Source organism: Camelus dromedarius, chromosome 18, assembly GCF_036321535.1.
Source record: "Camelus dromedarius isolate mCamDro1 chromosome 18, mCamDro1.pat, whole genome shotgun sequence".
Lineage (NCBI taxonomy): Eukaryota > Metazoa > Chordata > Mammalia > Artiodactyla > Camelidae > Camelus > Camelus dromedarius.
Window position 1 is genome coordinate 21,290,686 of NC_087453.1, and position 19,331 is coordinate 21,310,016.

Sequence of the window (19,331 nt, forward strand, 5' to 3'; positions counted from 1 at the left end):
TAGGTGATGTGGCCACTTCAGAAAGCCCGTGGCACCCGGGGGAGAAGCGGAGTGTTGCCCAGACCACCTTGGGAAGGAGCCGGGCTGCAGCTCACGCACTTCCTCTTCCATCCACACCTGCCACATCCTGGACGTGGTTTCTGTTCCTCTGCGAGAGCTGATAAACCTGCGGGCGCACAGGGAGGCCCGGAGCCACTCCCCAGTACACCTCCCCCCTTAGCCTTCTAGAAGGCCCCAAACCTCAGAGGTGCTTGGTATGTGGTTGCTGGATACCTGCTGGGGTGGGGTTTTCTTCCCAGGCACCAACACAGTAGAGAGGAGAGCCGGCTAAGTAACAGCGACACCCTGAGTCACAGCACTGCAGGCTTCTGCCACTGAGTGTGAACTCGTGCTGGGCTTACGGGACACAGATTGGAGGTGAAACGTCCGTGGGGAGCTGGAGCTCTTTGAGGGCACACATGTTCTCAGCACTGCCCAGCCCCCGCATTTTGGTGACGGCTCTAATCAATGGCGAGCAGCGAGGCCCAGGATGGTACAACGCAGCTGCTGCAGACTGACTCGGCTGTTGGGCTGCCCTCTGGTTGGGGGGTGTATCCTCGGGCCGCGTTGGTACAGCCTCCACTCTCTCTGAGCCTCTACCATTTTCCAGGCACTGGGCTGCATCCTGGAGATGCCAAGATCCAACTCAACTCACTCTTTTGAGCATTTGCTACCCACCAGGCCCTGGGCCTCTGCAATGGTGGTGCAGCCCCTGCCCCGGTAAACCCCAGGGTGGATGTGTGACCCACACCAGGTGATTCATTTGAAAAGAGGGTTGGGTACCTTGAATGGGGGCAGTTAGGAAGGGAGCAGCCAACTAGCCACAGGGCCATGCACGAATCACCTGGTTCTGTGCCTCAGTTTCCCCATCTGTCAGGCTGTCCTGCAGGATGCAGCCCCGGAGTCACACTCTCTGGGGCTCCTGCAGCCTGCCAGGCTGACTCTTCCTCATTAGTCAGGTCTCAGCCGAAGTGTTTCCTGCCAGAGGCCTTCTCTCACCACCCAGCCTCTGCCCCTGTCCCTCCCCCACTGTTCCTTCTGACAGCAGGTGCAGCAGAATGTTTGTGATGTGCTGCCCCTTGTATGGTCTTCCTCTCCTTAGCCCAGAGCTTGGCACTGAATCAATACTTGCTGAATGAATGAATGAATGAATGAATGAATCTGCCAGATCCCGTGGGGCCTTGCTCACCACGCCAAGGGCTGCCCCCTGGAGAAGGGGAAAGGCTGGAAGGTTAAATGAGGCAGCAACAAGAAGACCACAACTGTGTTGTTGAAAAGCCCCCCTGTCAGCCTGTGAGCGGTGAGGAGAGGGAGCCCTGCGGCAGCAGAGAGGCTGTCACTGGCTCCTTTTTCTTCCACCTTCTCCTCTGCACCTCACCCCTTCCAAAGTGGAGTTGTTTCAGCTCAGAGCCCAGTTCCTCATGAACTGTCATTGTAAACAGCCTGGAGGCCAGGAAAAAGATTCTTTTAAGTTCTCTTTTCCTCCTTGAAAGACTAGCTTAATGAAAAACGACTGCACTGGGGGTAGAGGAAAGTGCAGCCGGTCTGCGCTGAGAGGGGCGCAGAGAGAGGCACTCCCAGTGCCGGGAACAGGCCAGGTGCCTGACACACAGCGGGACTGGGAAGTGGCTGTCAGAGTGTCCGGGAGCGATGGGAGGGCGGGAAGGGGCTGCAGGGTGCTCACAGGCCTTGAGGGAGGGCAGGAGGAAGGACACCTGGAGACTCAGAGGGAGTAGCTCGGGGAGACTGGGGCCTGTGAGGAGGCGTCTGCACTTCCTGTCGCTGGGTGGGCACCGGACTGTTTCCCAGGGCGAGCGGTGGCCCATTGCTAACAAGGCGCCGGCTATCCCCTGAGCCCAGCTTCCGGCCACACAGTGGGGGGTCTCTAGCAGAGGGTGTGGGGGTGGGAAGGAACCCGCGGGTTGATGACTGATGACTTTATCTGAGGAATCCTTGCCTGGACTTTGGGGGTGGTGTTGGTGGGGAACCATGGCCCACCAGGAGGGCCCCAGAACTGCAGCAGACAGAGATGAGGAGGAGAAGTGGTAGGCTCTCGACAGACCGGAAGGAAAGGTTGTATTTAGAGACATGGAATCAGTGAAATTGCAGAAAGAGGAGGCAGCAGGAGAGGTTAGAGGGCTGAGCACGGGCCTGAGGTCAGGGTTTAGATCGTCGACTTTGTTTAGGTGGCTCTGGCCCCCAGGTCCTCTTCACTCTGCCATCATCTGTTTTATGGCCTGGGCTGTGTGGGCCTCGGTTTCCCCACCCATTCACGGGAATAACGATTTACAGCATCCATTTGTCGTGAAGCCCCCGAAAGACATTGCACAAATCACATCCCAAATTCTAACAAACTGAATTCTGCCCAAGGAGCTTTGAGAGATGGGCCAGAATAAGCCCAGCAGAACAAAATAAGGATATAAGAGTTAGAATTGCCTCTTTTTTTGGCAAGAGGTGTTGTTTGTGAGGAAGGGCGGAGAGGATGCAAAACATGTAGATATTGTCTATAACAAAAGCTTCAGGGGTGAGATGAAGACTAGCACGTCCTTTGAGGTGGGTTGTGTATTGTCATTCATTTTTGTCCTTTAAATCCATGTGCCCTGGGTTAACCTGACCGAGCCCCTGACCCAAAGGTGCCTCCTGGTGGCCAGATATAAAAATACTGATTGTTCTCCCACTTGCTTTTTTCTCTCCCTTGTTAAAACAATGTATTGTACTTTTTTCTGAATACCAGACTAATGCATCCAAATACAATATATTTCCTGTACGACTGGTTCCTAGAAGCACAAGGGCTGGGTGGTGGATGCTAGTGTTTTACATGTAGGCAGGTGACATCTTAAGTCTCTTTCCAAAATAGTTTGCACCAATTTGCAATCCCTTTTTGGTTCAGATAAACACCAAGAAGAGACTGATTGGGTCATTTCCGCAACAGGTCCTGCCCATAAAGTAAAAGGGCTGGATTTTAAAAGAATAAAAGGAAAGTAAGGAAACCAATTCTCTGAACAGCATGGCTCCTGCTTTACACTCAGGGTGAGACCCACCGATGGCTGAGCCAGCAAAGGCTGGGAGAGGCTTGCCAGGCAGTGACCCGTCCAGGGCCACACAGCTAGTGGGTTTTCAAAAGCCTGTCCTATCTCCAAACCCTTTGCTGCCCCCATGACCCCACCATCTTCCCCGGCTTCTTTATTCATCCTACCAACAAACAGCTCTGCCTGGCTACCACCGGCCAGGCTTTCTGCAACATGTAGGAGATGCCACAGCGAGCAAAAGCAGATGTATCCCTGTGCACTTGAAGAATCTCACAAATAAATGCATAATTGCAAACGGAGCCAAGTGGCCCCGGGCAAGAGGCACGGGTGAGTGAAGGGTGAGGGCGCCTGCAGCTGGCCAGGCACAGCTGCTTTTTTCTGTTCTGAGGGCATGGGGTGGCTCTGAGGGGTTTTAAGCAGGGGAGGAAGTGACTGGGTGAAAGATCAGATCAAGCAGAAAGATCAGTGTGTGCGTTCGAAGCTGCTATCTGGGTCTCCCCGTCCGTCACATGTCCCTTGGAGCCCCATCTAGGCCTCTGGGCCTGGGGGACCTGTGGCTGCCAGGGGCGGGGGTGGGTGAGGGGAGCGTGTGGCCGTTGAGCCCACCTCCGGCAGCCAGGTCTGAAGAGCCGGCCGCTTCCGCCCTCTGGTCTCCCTGTGGTTGGCTGCTGGGGCCGGGACACCTCGGGCCAGCGTGGAGGGGAGCTGGCGGGGGCAGCTGGACTGTCCCAGAAGGGGCTGGGGCCTCCTAACTCCCAGCCGGTCTGTGGTTCTGAGGGCCCAGCTCAGCCTCTTCCTGCCATTTGTCCCAGCCCTGGGCCTTATCGGGAAGGAATCTTTCCAGGGCTTCTCCCCGCCCCTCCCCACTTCCTCTCCCCACCCTCCCCCAGGCTGTGAGGGGGACAGAGAGGTGCCTGGCTCTCTGGACAAAGGGGCCTTGGGGTTTGGGTTAGGGGCTTCGTTTATGGACATTCCTCAGCCCCTTCATTCCCAATGGTTTCCTCTCTTCCCCTTCCCGAGTCCTTCCGGGCCTCTGGGGCCTGGCACCCGCATGGCCTCCGCACGACCAGTCAGCAGCCACCTTCCAGCCAGCAGTGTGTGCCAGGCTCCGCACCAGTCAGACGGGGGAAGAGCAGTGGGACGCGCCCTGCCCTCCAGAGCTCACAGCCCAGTGGGAAGATGCAGAACCGCCCCAAGCGAGGGAGAGGAGCACTTTTCTGGAACTGTGTGTGCAAAGGGCTGTGGGCTGGAAGGAAGAAGGGGAGGGTGGGGCCGTGGTCAGAGGAGGAAGAGTCCATGGCTTCCTCCCCAGACTTCCAAACACAGGGTCTGCTGTGATGAGAAACGGGGTTGGGGGGCGGAGAAAGCAAGACACACACACACACACACACACACACACACACAGTCCATTTTCCCCACAAAACTAAAGCTGTTTAATTTGAAGGACTTTTCTTTATTCTGAGATGATGGCCTTCCTGTATTTTTCTTTCCTTTTTTTCAGTGGTTTCATGTCCTTTCCAGAAGGTACTTTGTTGTTTGTTTTTCACTGTGGTTAAAGAGAACATAACATGAATTGTACTCTCTTCACAAACTGGTAAGTGTATGCCCCCGTGCCGGTGCCCAGCGCTGTACAGCGGAGCCCTAGAACTTACTCATCTTGCACGACTGAAACTCTACCCCCACTGAACAGCAACTCCCCATTTCCTCCTCCCCCCAGCCCCTGGCTACCACCGTTCTACTTTCTGTTTCTATGACTTTGACTCCTCTCAATACCTCATCTAAGTGGAACCAGGCAGTACTTGTCCTTCTGTGACTGGCTGATTTCACTTAGCTTGTCCTCAAGTTTTCATCTATGTTGTAGTGTAAGACAGGATTTTCTTCTTTTTAAAGGCTGAATAATATTCCATTGTACATAATATGCCACATTTTCTTTACTCTCATTCATCCACCAGTGGGCACGTATGATGTTACCAATTCCATTGCAATGCAGTAGTCAACATGGGAATGCAAATATATTTTTCAACATCCTGATTTCTGTTCTTTTGGAAATATACCCAGAAATGGGATTGCTAGATCATATGGTAGTTCTATATTTATTTTTGAAGACCTTCCATACTGTTTTTCCTAACAGCTGCACCATTTTACATTCCCACCAGCAGTGCCCAAGGGTTCTCTTTTTCATGTCTTCCAGCACTTGGCAACTCTTGTCTTTTGGATAATAGCTGTTCTAGCACATGTGAGGTGATACCTCTTTGCGGTTTTGATTTGCATTTACCTGATAATTAGGGATGTTGAGCACCTTTTCATGTATTTGTGGGCCATCTGTGTGTCTTCTTCAGAGAAAAGGCTGTTCAGGTCCTTTGCCCATTTTTTAATCTGGTTATTTGGGTTTTTGCTGTTGAGTTGTAAGCGTTCCTTATATATTAACTCCTTATCATATATATGGTTTGCAAATATTTTCTCCCGTTTCAGTTCAGATTGCCTTTTTGTTGATTGTTTCTTTTGCTTTGCAGAAGCTTTTCAGTTTGATAAAGACCCACTTGCCTATGTTTGCTTTTGTGGCCTGTGCTTTTGGTGTCATATCCAAGAAATCATTGCCAAGACCAATGTTATGAAACTTTTCCCCGATGTTTTCTTCTAGGAGTTTTATAGTTTCAGGTCCTACATTTAAGTCTTCAATCCATTTTGAGTTGATTTTTGTGTATGGTGGAAGATAAGGGTCCAATGCCATCCTTTTGCATGTGGATATCCAGTTTTCCCAGCACCAATTGTTGTTTTGTTTTAAGGGCCTTCCTTGGCAGAATAACAAATTTTCAGTCCTTTGCAGGTTCCCCAGAATTTCCTTTAAAATGTTACTGGTCTATGAAATCCTGTGAACCAGTCTTATAACTTTATTATAGTGACAAATTGTATTTTTAAAACTAGGATGTGTGGTCCAGTATACACATGGCTCTTATGAAAAGAGTGGGGCAGTCAGGAATGTTCCAGAAAATCTGGGCCATAGGACTATGTCATTGGAGGCCACATCCCAGACTGACTGTCAGTTGGTTCCTTCTCCCCAGTCAGACCATGGGCACATTAGAGTTCAGGGCTCCACAGAGGAGGTGCTCGTTAACGTCTGTTCACTGCCATGCAGTCAGGGGTGCTGCGATCAGAGAGGTGAAGCCCTTTGCCCACATCACAGAGCAGCTCAGGCAGAGGCAGCTGGCCTGGGGTCTCCCAGTTCTCAGGCCAGCACTGTTTTGACTGCCCTGTTATCAGCATGTGGCTCTCTGCCGGCACCGAACAAAACCTTCCTCCCTCTGGAGTCCGGAGTGGTTGACAAAGAGCTTTTTCCTTCTGAACTGGAAAGCCTTGATTTTGTAGAGATGGGGCTTGTACCATCTTAGTGCCTCCCCTGGCTGCCAGCATGGCACCTGGCACATGCGGAGAGCATGGTAAATATCTGAACGAAGGGACGACTAGCAATTTCAGTTGAGAGGCATCTCTGTATAAGGGCCAGAAATCAGACAATTTAGATTCTGTTTCCCATTCTGCTGCAAGTTTGCTGTGTGACACTGGACAGGTTCCTCCCTGTCCCTAGGCCTTAGTTATCTTATCTGTTAACAATAACAGCAACAATAATAACAGACAACATTATAATGAGCGTCTCCTATGTGTCAGGAACTGCTGCTGAACACTTTTTTTTTTAATTGAAGTATAGTCAGTTTATAATGTGTCAATTTCTGGCATACAGCATAATGCATCAGTCATACACGTACATACATATATTCTTTTCCATTATAGGTGACTACAAGATAGTGAATATAGTTCCCTGTGCTGTACAGTAGAAACTTGTTATCTATTCTATATATAGTAGTTAGTATCCGCAAATCTCAAACTCCCAATTTACCCCTTCTCACCCTGCATTAACCGCTTTTATAGCTGTAAACGCATTTACTCCTCCCGTCACCCCCCAGAGATAGTATTAATGCCTCTGGTGTGCAGATGAGGAAACCCTGGCCCAGAAGGGTTAAGTATGTTGTCTGAGGTCACACAGTTAGTTGGAGGGACAGCAGGGCTTCGGATGCAGGCAGGCTGGCTGGCTCCAGAGTTCACCTCATCCCTAGACGATACTAAGCCTCTAGAAGATGTATCTTTTCTTGCTCAGAAAGGCAGTGATTCTTTGAGATGCAGAAAGTGGCAGCTGTTTCAATTCTGGGCCCTTGGCAAAATGTTTCTGGTTGAGTTCCTGTAGGCTTTGTTCAATAGAAACCATGCAGATCTCTTCCTAGGAGGAAGGCAACTGTTAGAACAGGGTTACTCAGGAGGGATTTTGGTGGAGAGGGAGGTAAAAAGCAGATGGGAAGGCCTTTCTCCCTGTCTCGCTGCCTCTCCGGGCGGGGCCTCTTCAGTGTTCCCTCAGCTCCATCGCGGCTCCCCGCAACGAGGTCCAGGCCACCTTCAGCCCTGACCTGGGTGACTCTCTGGGCATCCAGTCTCACCTGCTCCAAAGCATTCCAGGTGGTGGCCAGAGTCACCCTCTAAAAACAGGAATGAATCACATCACTCCTCTCATAAAGCCCTCCCATGGCTTTTAGAAGCTCTTGTAATAAAACCCAAGGTGACCCCTGCCCACCTCTCTGACCCCATGCATACCTCCTCCTTTTCACTCATCCTCCTGTAGCCCTTCACTGTCCCAGCCAGTGGCCATGAGCCATATGGGGCCGCTGAGCCCTTGAAATGTGGCCGATCCAAACTGAGATGTGCTCGTCCCTATAAAATACACACTGGATCTCGAAGCCGTAGTAGAAAAAAAGATGTAAAAATGTCTCATTAATAATTTTAATATTGATTCTATGTTGAAATGATAATATTTGAGATATATTGGGTTAAATAAAATATATTATTCAAATGAAATTCACCTGTTTCTTTTTACTTTTTTTTTTTTTTTTTACAATACCAATATTTATTCTGAAAGGTAATTGTATGTTCCAAGTAGCAGGTATTAACTTCCAACGCCATCTCTAGAGCTCTTGGAATAATTTGCAGTTCTGAACCATGCTTTGAAAAAGCATCTCCAGCCACCCGTCCGTGCAGGATTTATTCCTGTCCCATCATTAGTAACAAGTGCACTTGTTGCTGCAGGAACTTTAAATTCTTCTGTTGCAAATTTTAAGACTGTTGTGAAAGGTGTACTTTCAGGAACACTGAGTACTTTGTAAGACAGCCTCAGGTCCAACATCAGCACGATCTTAAAAGAAATCTTTGACATAGTGGAGCCGGTCTGGGCAGAGACCCTCCCATCAGCTCCCTCTTTTGACTTTTTTATTGCGGCTCCTAGAAAACTGTAAATTCCACGTGTGGCTCGCACTCTCTCCCTATTGGACAGCACTGCTCTGACCACCCTGGCTTTCCTTCGGTTCCTGGATGGCCTCAGGCCTCTGGGCCCTGCATCCCTCTGCCCACAGCTCTCCTCCCTCCTGCCCCATTGCCCCCGGCCCAGGTGCGCCTCTGGAGCTCCATCACCCTGAACCCTCCCGTTTGCGTGTTTTTTATCTTCCTTCCCTGATGGAGTGCAGGCTATGCTCTCCATCCAGCACCTGGCTCCATGCTGGCCCGGAAAGGCCTGCGGCCTGCCAGAAGCCTGGGGGAGGGAAGGTGGGAACTGGCCCACATTCCTTGCCCAGAGCCAGGGGAGGTGGGGGTCTTCGGCCAGAGGGCTCCACCTGCTGTTGTTCAGGATTTAGCTGAAGCGGGAGTAGTGATCAGCGGCTCTGAGCAGAACACAGGCTACAAGCGGCTTTGGGCATTTCGTGGGGTCCTGGGAGCAGATGTGTGAGTAGAACCAGGGGCATGGAGACTCCCAGACTTCATGAGAATTCATTTGGCAGCTGGGTCAGCTGCCGCTGTGTGCCAGGCCCTCAGAAATCACCAGGGCAGCCCCGGGTCCACCTTGGCCCTGCCGCTCAGCAGCACGGTGACCTGGGCAGGTCACGCAACTCCACTCCAAATGAGCATCGTGGCTCAGTGCCTGGGGCCGGCGAGGACCAGAGTTAGGGCTGTGTGTCCAGTGCCCATGGGGTGCCATGTGGGGACACAGAGGTGCTCAGGCCATGCCAACGTCCTCGTGACCAGGACTCCCTCCCAGCCCACAGCCACCTTTGCAGGACGCTGGCCACGTTGGGGATAGAATCAATGTGTGGCCTCAGTTCCCGAGTAAGCCCTCCGCCTCCCACTACAGGTGGACCACCGGGTCACCATCTTGTTCTCTGTCTTCACCTCGAGGACCCTGACTTTAGCAGAATCTGGAGGAGGAGGAGGAGGAGGAGGAGATACCACTATTTTTGTGAGGCAGCCCTGGGTTTTAATTGGCCACTAGCTCAGAGTGAGACCACGGGTGACCTGATCACCAAAATAGACCAGGAGGAGGGCAGAAGCTTCCAAAACCAGGAGCAGGTGGCTGAAAGGAAGTGAGGGCACCATTCTTGGAACTGGCCCAGCTCCACAGCTGGCCTGGAGAGCAGGGAGCCCCCCGTCTGGAAACCTCTGCTAGTCCAGCCCCTGTGGGTGAGCACAGGGTGGGGCAGGAGCAAGTGCCAGCCAGTTGAGTCTGGGTCCTTCTGGAGCACAGTATATGGCGAGGTGGGAGGAGAGCTGTGTTCTGACTCTGTGTCCTTTTCCATCCACTGCTCTTAAATGAATCCAGGCAGCTTTTCTAAGACTGGGCCAGCGCCCCTGGGCCTCCACTTTTGAGGTTAGAAGGACCCAGGAGACAAGGTGGGCCGGGGCTCCAATCCCACGTCAGACATTGGGAGCTTCCCTGAGGCCCACGGTGAGAAGGTGACAAGGGCAGCTCTCCTTCAGTGGCTGCTGCACTCGGCAGCTCGAAAAGAAATGCAAGGAACAAAGAAGATGGCTTCTCTCATACAGCAGATAATGAACATTCTGGTTCTCAGCCCTGGAGAGGATCATCTCCCAGTGTCCCCAGCCAGGAAATTTACAGACTGCAATTGACCCTTCCAGAGGGCCTGGACGGGGCCTGGGCTCCAAGAGGGCAGTGTCTCCTGCTGGTTTCTCCATGGGCAGAGGTGTCTGGTGAATCCCACGACCTCTGACCAGAGCCAGGCTGCTCAGGGAGAACAGAGCCCGGCGGACCCCTAGCTTGGTGTCGAGGGCGGGGCCCCATGGAGGGGAGAGGAGCGTGGGCAAGGGCAGCCCCCAACTCTGCTTTTTTGTTTTATGTCTAATTATGAAAGCAATTCGTACTCTTTGTAAAATTTGGGAACTACAGAAAGGTAGAAAGAAGAAAATGAAAGTCATCTGTCATCCCAGTGCCCAGAGATGACGCTGTTGCCATTTTGCTGTATTTTTCTCCAGACCTATTTTTCTACACAGATCATACATATGTATATAAGTATGTATTTTAATTGTAATCATGCTCTGTAGCTGCTCCCCCAGCCCCACATGACATTATATCGTGAATACTTTCTCACAGCGTTCAAATTTTCTTTAAAGTTATTTAATGGCTGTATAATATTCTATTAATAATTTATCTAGCTATTCTCCTATTTTTTCCCATTCTCTTATTTTAACTCTCTTTTTTTTTCAACCAGGGGGAATTTGGCAGTTTTAAAACTTCCACTTAAAAGTAAGTCCAAGGAGGGGAGGGTGTAGCTTAGTGGTAGAGTGCGTGCTTAGCGTGCACAAGATCCTGGGTTCAATCCCCAGGTCCTCCATTTAAAAAATAAATAAATAAACCTGATTACCTGCACCCTCCCCCCCCCCCCCCCCAGAAGAAACCAAAACAAGTCCAGCTCTTTGGCGGCCAAGGTGGAGCAGTTCTGCTTTTCACACTGAGGAAGGCCCTTTGTTTTAACATCTCCGGGTGACAGCAAAGGTTGAGTGTTTGGAAAAAGACAAAAACTAAAACCCACCACCACCACTGGGGAGGCTGAGAAAGGGAGTTTCCCTCTGTGGCTGCAGCTCCCGCTGGGTCCCCGTCAGAGTGCCGGCCACATCATCCGAGCGGGTCTGGATGTGCCCATCCTCCAGGCAGCATCCTGGGGTGTGAGCTGCAGGAAAGGGTCAGGCCATTCACACTCTGTTTGTGACGAGGGGCCGTGTGATCTCGGGAAGTCCTCGCACTGCTCCATTTCTCCCTTACCTAGGCTGCACCATGGGCCTTATGCTGGAGTGGCTAGAAGCATGCGGTAAAGCTGCCTCTGGCCCAGTATTGCCTGAGCAAAGCAACGGGGCCTGGTGGGGCCTGGGTGGCCTCAGGCAAGTGATCTTTGCCCTGTAAGAGCCATGGAGCCCCTCCCAGCTCTGAGATTCTCTGATGTGTCCCCAGCCCCCGGGGCCTGTGGCTACACCCTGAATGGCTGGCCCTTGTTGGCCTTCCAGTTGTCCAGACTGGACGACTCCAGGCCCTTTTGAACAGCTCTGGCGTCCCCAGGGTCCTGATTTAGTCGCTAACAAGGCACTAATCGAGTTTCCCTGCCTTTCCTGGATCCCTGCTCAGCAGCCCGGAGCCAGGCCCCCAGTATGACTCCTGGAGAACCCCTGGGTCTGCTGCATCCCCTAGCCCTTCCAGAGAAATTTCCCATCATATTCGGGCTCCAGGGTCCTGCAAGCAGGGTTTCTGGAGGTCCAGGACTGAATGCCACTAGCATACACACTTTAGGAGAGCAGGAGCCTGTGCTTCGCATTCACTTGGTGCCCTCCATGCCCAGCATGGGGCCTGGCCTACAGTAGACCCTCCATATGTACTAGCAGACCAAGGCAGCAATGGCCTCTGACTGCCTCAGTTTCCCTTTCCATCCTGCCCTGCTAGGCGGTGAGCTCTGTGAGAGCAGAGAGCAGCCAGGTTTACCTGAGTCCTCCATGCCCAGCAAACACACTGGTGCGTGGAGAGGGTGCACGAATGTGTAAACAGAGACCAGATGGATTGATGAGTAAGTTATGTTTCGAGAGAGTCAGAGTTTATTATGCAGGGCCTCCCTTCTCCCCACCTCCCCAATATGCGGTCCCTTCCCTCCCACTGAAGGGTCCTGAATGGTCCCTTCCTCCGCCGTCCTCGGCTGAAACTGAGACTTCCTGGTTGGGTGACTTTGGACAAATCACTCAACCTCTCTGAGCCTTCATTGCCTCTTCTATAAAATGGGGCTGATATTGAAAGCATGGTGAGGCTAGCACAGTCAGTGCCTGGCAGGTAGTGGGCACTCAGGGAGAAGTGGTCCCGACTCTTGTTGACAGTGGCCTGGCCTCTGTGCACACTGTGAGCTGCCTGACGGGAGCTGGCTGACCGCTGACTGACGGAGGTACAGGAGACCATCCGAGCTGTGGTGGGTTCTGGGTCCCCTGACACCCTGGCAGCTGTCCCCGCCACCCCACCCTTGGCTCTGCCGTTGGATGTCCTTTCTCTGCGGTGTGCTGTGGCTGGAGGGCTGGACCAGGAGGGGGCCCCAGCTCCTCTGGAGAGCTGCTTTCCTGTCTCCCCACAAGAGGAGTGCCTGCACAGCCACGGCGGGCTCCCACACCAGCTTCCCCGGTGCAGGGCGGGGACAGCAGCTGCATCGTGGAGGCCCCCAGGCCCTCTCGGCCTGTCGCTCAATCCTCTGGGCTTCCAGATTTTCAAATGGGGAGAAACGCAGTCGGGCTGAAGATTTACAGGCCTGTTGAAAGGAGCAAATGAGATGGTGCCTATGACGGACGGCACTCTGGCCCAAGGTTGTAATATAATTATTAGGTGACGAGGATCCAGCCCACAGAGGCGGGGAACGTGCCCACGGCTCCTCAAAGCCGGGAGAGGCCACCTGGCCCAGTGGCCTAGATGCTGTGGGACATGGACAACTGACTTTCTTTCCCCATCTGCAAAATGAGGGCAGTCGCCTTCCCGGGCTTCTGGGAGGAGCCACTGCGGCTGCGCACGTGAGGGGTCGGGCCAAGTCCAGCTTCAGAGCTCGTGCCTGCCCCAGGGGCCTCCCTGGACCTGTTTGCCCATCTGTAATACCAAGGGGGTGATCCCAGCCGTCACTTCAGGTCATCTAGAGGACTCAATAAAACGAACTGTGTAACCCACCTAGCATGAGTGCCCGGCATGTAGAAAGTGCTCATTTAGCTATTATTATGGGGTTTTGGGGGGGTGGTAGCAAGGCCCACCAGGATGAGAACCTGCCCTCTGCCTAGGGCTCCTCCTCCTCAGCCTGTGATAGGAGACTCGGACAGATGGGAGCAGAGCAACTTCCATCAAGCTCACCAGCCCAGAACTGCATTCCCAGCATCTCTGGAGCACGGGGCCAGTGGGACGGCTGTGCAGCAGCTGCCACCAACAATCTGAAGGGGACCGAGTCTCCAGGCTGGGCCTTGGGGTCTTGGCTGGGCATCCGGGCCGAGCGGCAATGAACCTGGGTATCCTGCACGTGCCTCTGCACCATCTCCCAGCTGGTCACACATCATCACCATCTACCTTTCTGCTCACGCAATGCCAGCGCTCCAAGAGAACACCCAAGACACAGCAAAAAGCATTGTTGTTTTTTTCCCTGGCTGTAAAAGTAATTCTTCATTGTGGGAAAAAAATTAGAAAAATATAAATTAAGAGCACCCCAAATTTCAAACTTCCAGGTGTTTCCTACATATACACATGTAGACCTAGATAGTTTTAACAAAAATGGAATCCTATGATAATATGCTTTTAAAAAATTGGAATGAATATACTTTATTTTCAAAATCTTTTTTGTTATAAAATATGACACCTACAGAAAGATTATATAAAATGATTGCTCAGATTGATGTATTACACATCAAACACCCTGGGAACCACTGCTTGGGTGAAGAACTCTGCCAGTCACCCCAGAAGCCCTCAGCATGCCCCATCTCAATCACTCCCTACTTTCTGCCAAAAGTTGCCACTGTCTAGTTTTTTTTTTTCAATTTTTAGGGGTTTTTTTGGGGGGGTAATTAGCTTTAATTATCTATTCAATTTTTTTTTTTTAATGAAGGTACTGGGGATTGAACCCAGGACGTTGTGCATGCTGAGCACCCACTCTACTACCACTGAGCTATATACCCTCCCCTCTCCATTATCTCGATTTTTAAGATAATCACCTTCTTGCTTGTTGTCACCCAAGTGTGTATCCCTAGATGCTATAATTTTGTCTTTAAATCTGTCTTTTAAATCCCTTTAATCTACAGGTTTATTTTTGTAACTTGCTTTTTTTTTTTTTTTTTCACTTGGCCATGTATCTTGGACCTTGTCCTTGTTAGTAAATGTGACTCTCGTTTTTAATGAGTCCGTTGGATGAGCATAACTGGCCCATTCCCCTGCTGATGGACACTTAGGTTATTCTCACACTTTTGCCGTTATATACAACACTATGATGGAAATCTTTATGCATATGTCCTTGTGCACTTGAATGATTCCTAGAAGGAATTTCTAAGAGTGGAGTCATGGGTCCAAAGGACACCCTCTTTTTTTTTTTAAACAGCATTGTTCAGCCTATGATGCACATACCATGCAATTCACCCATTTAAAGCTTACAAGTCAATGTTTTTTAAGTGTATTCAGAGTTGTGCCACCGTCACCACAATTAGTTTTAGCACATTATCGTCATCCCATAAAGCACCCCATACCCATTTTCCTCAATCCTCTCCCCCAGCCCTAGGCAACTGTTCCTATGAAAGATAGTCTTCTTTCTGTCTCTATGGATTTGCCTATTCTGGACATTTCATATAAATGAAGTCCTACAGTGTGTGATCTTTGTGACTGACTTTCATGTAGCTTAATGTGTTCAAGTTTTATCCATGTCATAGCATGTACCAGTACTTCATTCCGTTTTATTGCTGAATAATATCCCATTGCATGGTTATACCACACTTTGGTCGTCCATTCATCAGTCTTTGGACATTTGGGTTGTTTCTGCTTTTGGCCTTTGTGGATAATGCTTCTGTGAACATTCTTGTAAGTTTTTTGTGCGAATATATGTTTTCATTTCTCTTGGCTACCTCCTAGGTGTGGAATTGCTGGTTTAACCTTTTGAGAAACTGCCAGAATGTTTTCCAAAGTGGCTGCACCATTTTAAATTCCTACCTGTAGTGTGTGAGGGTTCTGATTACTCCATATCCTTACCAACACCTGTTATTATCTGTCTTTTTTTATCGTAGGAAAGCTGGTGGTTGTGAAGTATTACCTTGTGGGCTTGATTTGCATTTCCCGGATGGCTACGATATTCAGCATCTTTTCATGGGCTTCTGGACCATTTGTACATCTTCTCTGGATCAATGTCTACTCAGGTCATTTGCCCATTTAAAAATTGGTTTATTTCTCTTTCATTGTTGTGAGAGTTCTTTATATAGTCTGGTTGCAATTCCTTATCAAATATGTGATTTGCAAGTATTTTCTCCCATTCTGTGGGTCGCCTTTTTACTTTCTTAATGATATCCTTGGCAGCACAAAAGTTCTTATTTTGATGATGTCCAATTTATCCGTTTTTTTGTTTGTTTGTTTTTTTGTTGTGCTTTTGGTGTCATATTTAAGGAACCGTTGCCTCATCCTAGGTCACAAAGATTTATGCCTATGTTTTCTTCTAAGAGTTTAATGGTTTTAATTTTCACATTTGGGCCTGAGATCCATTTCAATTTTTGTGTAGGGTGTGGGAAGGTCCAGCTTCCTTCTTCTGCATGCGGATAACCAGTTGTCCCAGTACCATTCGTTGAAAAACTGTTCTATCCCCATTGACGTGTCTTGGCACTCTTGCTGAAAATCAATTGACTATAAGTGTGAGGCTTTATTTCTGGACTCTCAATTCTATTTCATTGATCTACATGTCTATCCTTATGCCAGGACCACACTGTATTGATTACTGGCTTTGTAGAAAGTTTTGAAATTAGAAGTGTGGGTCCTCCAACATTCTTCTTCTTTTTTAAATATTGTTTTGGCTATTTGGGGTTACTTGAATTTCTATATGAATTTAAGATCAGCTTGTCAGTTTCTGCACAGAAGCAAATTGGAATTTTGATGGGGGTGGTGTTAAATCTGAGATCATTTGGGGAAGTTTTGCCATCCTAACAATATTAGGTTTTCAGATCCATGAACATAGGGTGTTTTTCCATTAATTTCAATCTTCTTTAATTTTTTTCAGTAGTATTTTGTGGTTTTTAGAGTTTAAGTTTTGTACTTCTTTTGTTAAATTTAGTCTTTAGCATTTTATTCTCCTTAAAGCCGGTGTACATGAAATTATTTTCTTAATTACGTTTTTGAAGTGTTCATTGTGAGTGCATAGTGATGCAACTGATTTTCATATATTCATCCTGTATCCTGCAACCTTACTGAAATCATTCATTAGTTCTAATATTTTTGGTGGATTCTTTAGGATTTTCTATATACAAGATTATGTCATCTGCACAAAGAGATCGTTTTACTTCTTGCTTTGTCATCTAGATGCCTTCTTTTTTCTTATCTGAGTGCCCTGGCTGGAACCTGCAGTCACTGTTGAATAGAAACAGTGAGAGCAGACATTCTTGTCTTGTTCTTGATCTCAGGGGGAAAGCACCCAGTCTTTCACCATTAAATACAATAGTCGCTGTAGGAAGGCTCATTTTAGGATTCCCTGAAAGGTTGGCTGGTTACAGCCTCACTACTAGTGTGTATGAGAGGGACCCCAGTTGCCTTGCCCCTTGCCAACATGATAGCCCCAGGTTTTAGAGGTGAGGAACCAAAGACCAGGAAGGGGGAGTGCTGCATGTCTCATTACACAGCCGCTCAGCCACCTACCGTCCAGCTGCCCACAGTCATTGGGGAGTGAGCCTCCTGGACACTCAGGCTTCCCTCCCTTAGTAGGGATGCCTTGAGCCCCACCAAGGGCAGCCACTGGTACAGAAGGAGGACTGGGTTCTGTTCTCAGCTTGGCCACTAAATTGTTGTGTGATCTGGGCCAAGTCACTCCATCCACCCTGCCCTGGGTCTCAGTGTTTCCATCTGTGCGGTGGGAGAGGTGGTCCACTCTGAAATCCTCCAGCTCTGACCACCCACCCTTAAACCCACAGCTGCTTCTGCCACTGCCCAGAGTGACCACCAGAGGGCGCCCCATACCAGCACTTGGCCCAGCTCCGCTGCAGGGGGGCCCCAGGGAGGCTGAGAGACAGGGTGTGTTTTCCAGGAGCCACTAGCTTTGCTTGCAAGGGCTTCCTTATGGCTAGACTGTTCAAGCCATCTGCCCCGTTCCTCTGGCTGAGCACTGGTCTCTGAGGAGGGAGGATGGAGACATCACCCTCAAGGCCAGCGACCTTGCTCTCATCCCTGTCTGCTTTGGGTTGGCTGCATAAGGTCCAGGCGTCCAGTGTCAGGGCCAACAGCCTTGAGTTTCTCAGCCTCAAAAGGTTTCTACTGTCTCTAGGCCTCTTACCGGGGACGCATCCTTCCCCTGCCGCATTGCCTGGCAGTGGGAAGCCCCTGTCCTGGTGAGTGTTTGGCCGCCTGGAAGGGGCACCGCACAGCCCATTTTGCATATGGATAGTTTCAGGCTGGGGGCCCTGGACAGTGTAGTCTTGGAAACCACAACATCCAGGACCCTCGGATACCTCACATGATGGACCGCAGAACCGCAGAGGCAGGCACCATGGACATCAGGGACCACCCAGCTCCTCCCAGAGCAGAGCATCTGACCTGCTTTGGGAAAGATTCTCCTGGGAACACCAGAGGGGTCCTATCAGCCCCACTCCAAACTCCTCCACCCTGATTTTACCCCCAAGCAGAAGCAGAACCTTTGCTTTGCAAATCAATCTCCAAGCAGCATCTCCCAGCCCCCGCCCTGATGTCTGCTGCTTGCCTTGCGTCCCATTACTTGCATATGTATTCTCCCTCCCATTCTGGACTGGGTCCCCTCGAAGGCAGAGTGACTCTCACATTCTCCTCAGTTCCCTCCCTGGTGGCTGGTTCAGGACTTGGTTTCCAGTAGAAGCGCGACAGATTTCACCACGGAAACCCGGGTCCCATCTTCCTCCCACTCAAGGGCCTCAGTGCTGCCTCTGCCCCTCGCTTAGCTGTGTGGCTTTGGGCCAGTTGCTGAGCCTCTCTGAGTATCCACTTTGTTTTCTTCTTTGCTGCTCTACTTTCCTCAAAAGGTTGCCAGGGTCAGAGAGGGTGTGAGCGCCCTGGTGTGAAGAGTGATATGCTCTCCCTGTGTCAAGTGTAATTGTCCTCAGAGCACCAGCTGCACGCAGAGGTCACATGGAGGAGAGGCGGTGCCAGGCCACACCCTCCCGAGTGCCCCAGTTTTCAAATAACAATGGCCAACATTTTCTGGGTTTGTTCTACGGACCAGACACTGTGCTGAGTACCTCACCAGGATTCTGGCCCTGGATCCCCTCAGTGACCATTCGAGTAGGCAGCATGACCATGCCCAGCTTTGCAGACAGGGAAACTGAGGTACACAGCAATCTGCTACCTGGCCTGAGATCACAAACTTGGCCAATGATGGGCAGGGCTGGGACTTGGAGCCTGGTGTCTGGCCTCTGGAGCCCGGGCTCTCAGCCACCGAGCTTCCCCATTTGTGCTGGCACAAGGCAGGGAGGGGCAGCTAAGGGGCCTTTTTGTTCACTATGTAGGGATCTTCAGGAGTCAGAGGTCATGGGTTCTGATCTTCCCTTTTCGGGACTGGAGCACTGAGGTCAGAACAGTCGGGCATCTGGGGCAAAGCAGGACCCAGCAACATCCAGTGTAGCTCTGACTGGGAAACTGGATGATGCCAAAGCCCTGTGAGTCTCAGGATCTATGATTCCAAAAATTGTCTGGCCGCCTCATTCCCAACAGCCAGCCTCCGTCTTGGTTGGACTGATCTTCCCAACTTTGGGGTCTTGGGAGCCAGGGTGGGAGGGAAGGAGTACTCAAAGGCTCAAAATGATGCTCACCCACCAGCCCAGATGCTGGGCACCAACAGGATCCTCCTCCCCAACGCCCAGGCCCTTATCAGGAATGCAATTTGGGTTGGTGGGGGAGGGGGAGGACCAAGGCCTCGGGCTCTGGCAAGGTGGGGAGGAGAGATAGGGAAGTGGAGAGGGGGCCCGAGGGGTCCTGCTGCTGGGAGGGCCCAAGGCTGGAAGGGATGCCCAGAGCCTGCACAGTGGGGGCTGTGGCCAAGCGCTGTCCTTGCTGGCCTGGCCCCTCGACAGGGTTCCAGGGCTGCTCCTGCCTTCCATCCTCACCAGGCAAGACGCCCGCACCTTTAATTAGCAAGCAGCAGCCTCTCCCCGATTCATCACAGTCACTGTTTAATTAGCCTCACA

General features: G+C 50.7%; 1 pseudogene; it reads right to left on the minus strand.

Annotated features, from left to right (window-relative positions):
• Positions 1-7,822: 7,822 nt before the first annotated feature.
• Positions 7,823-8,393, minus strand: LOC105092260 (ubiquitin-fold modifier 1-like; annotated as a pseudogene).
• Positions 8,394-19,331: the final 10,938 nt, after the last annotated feature.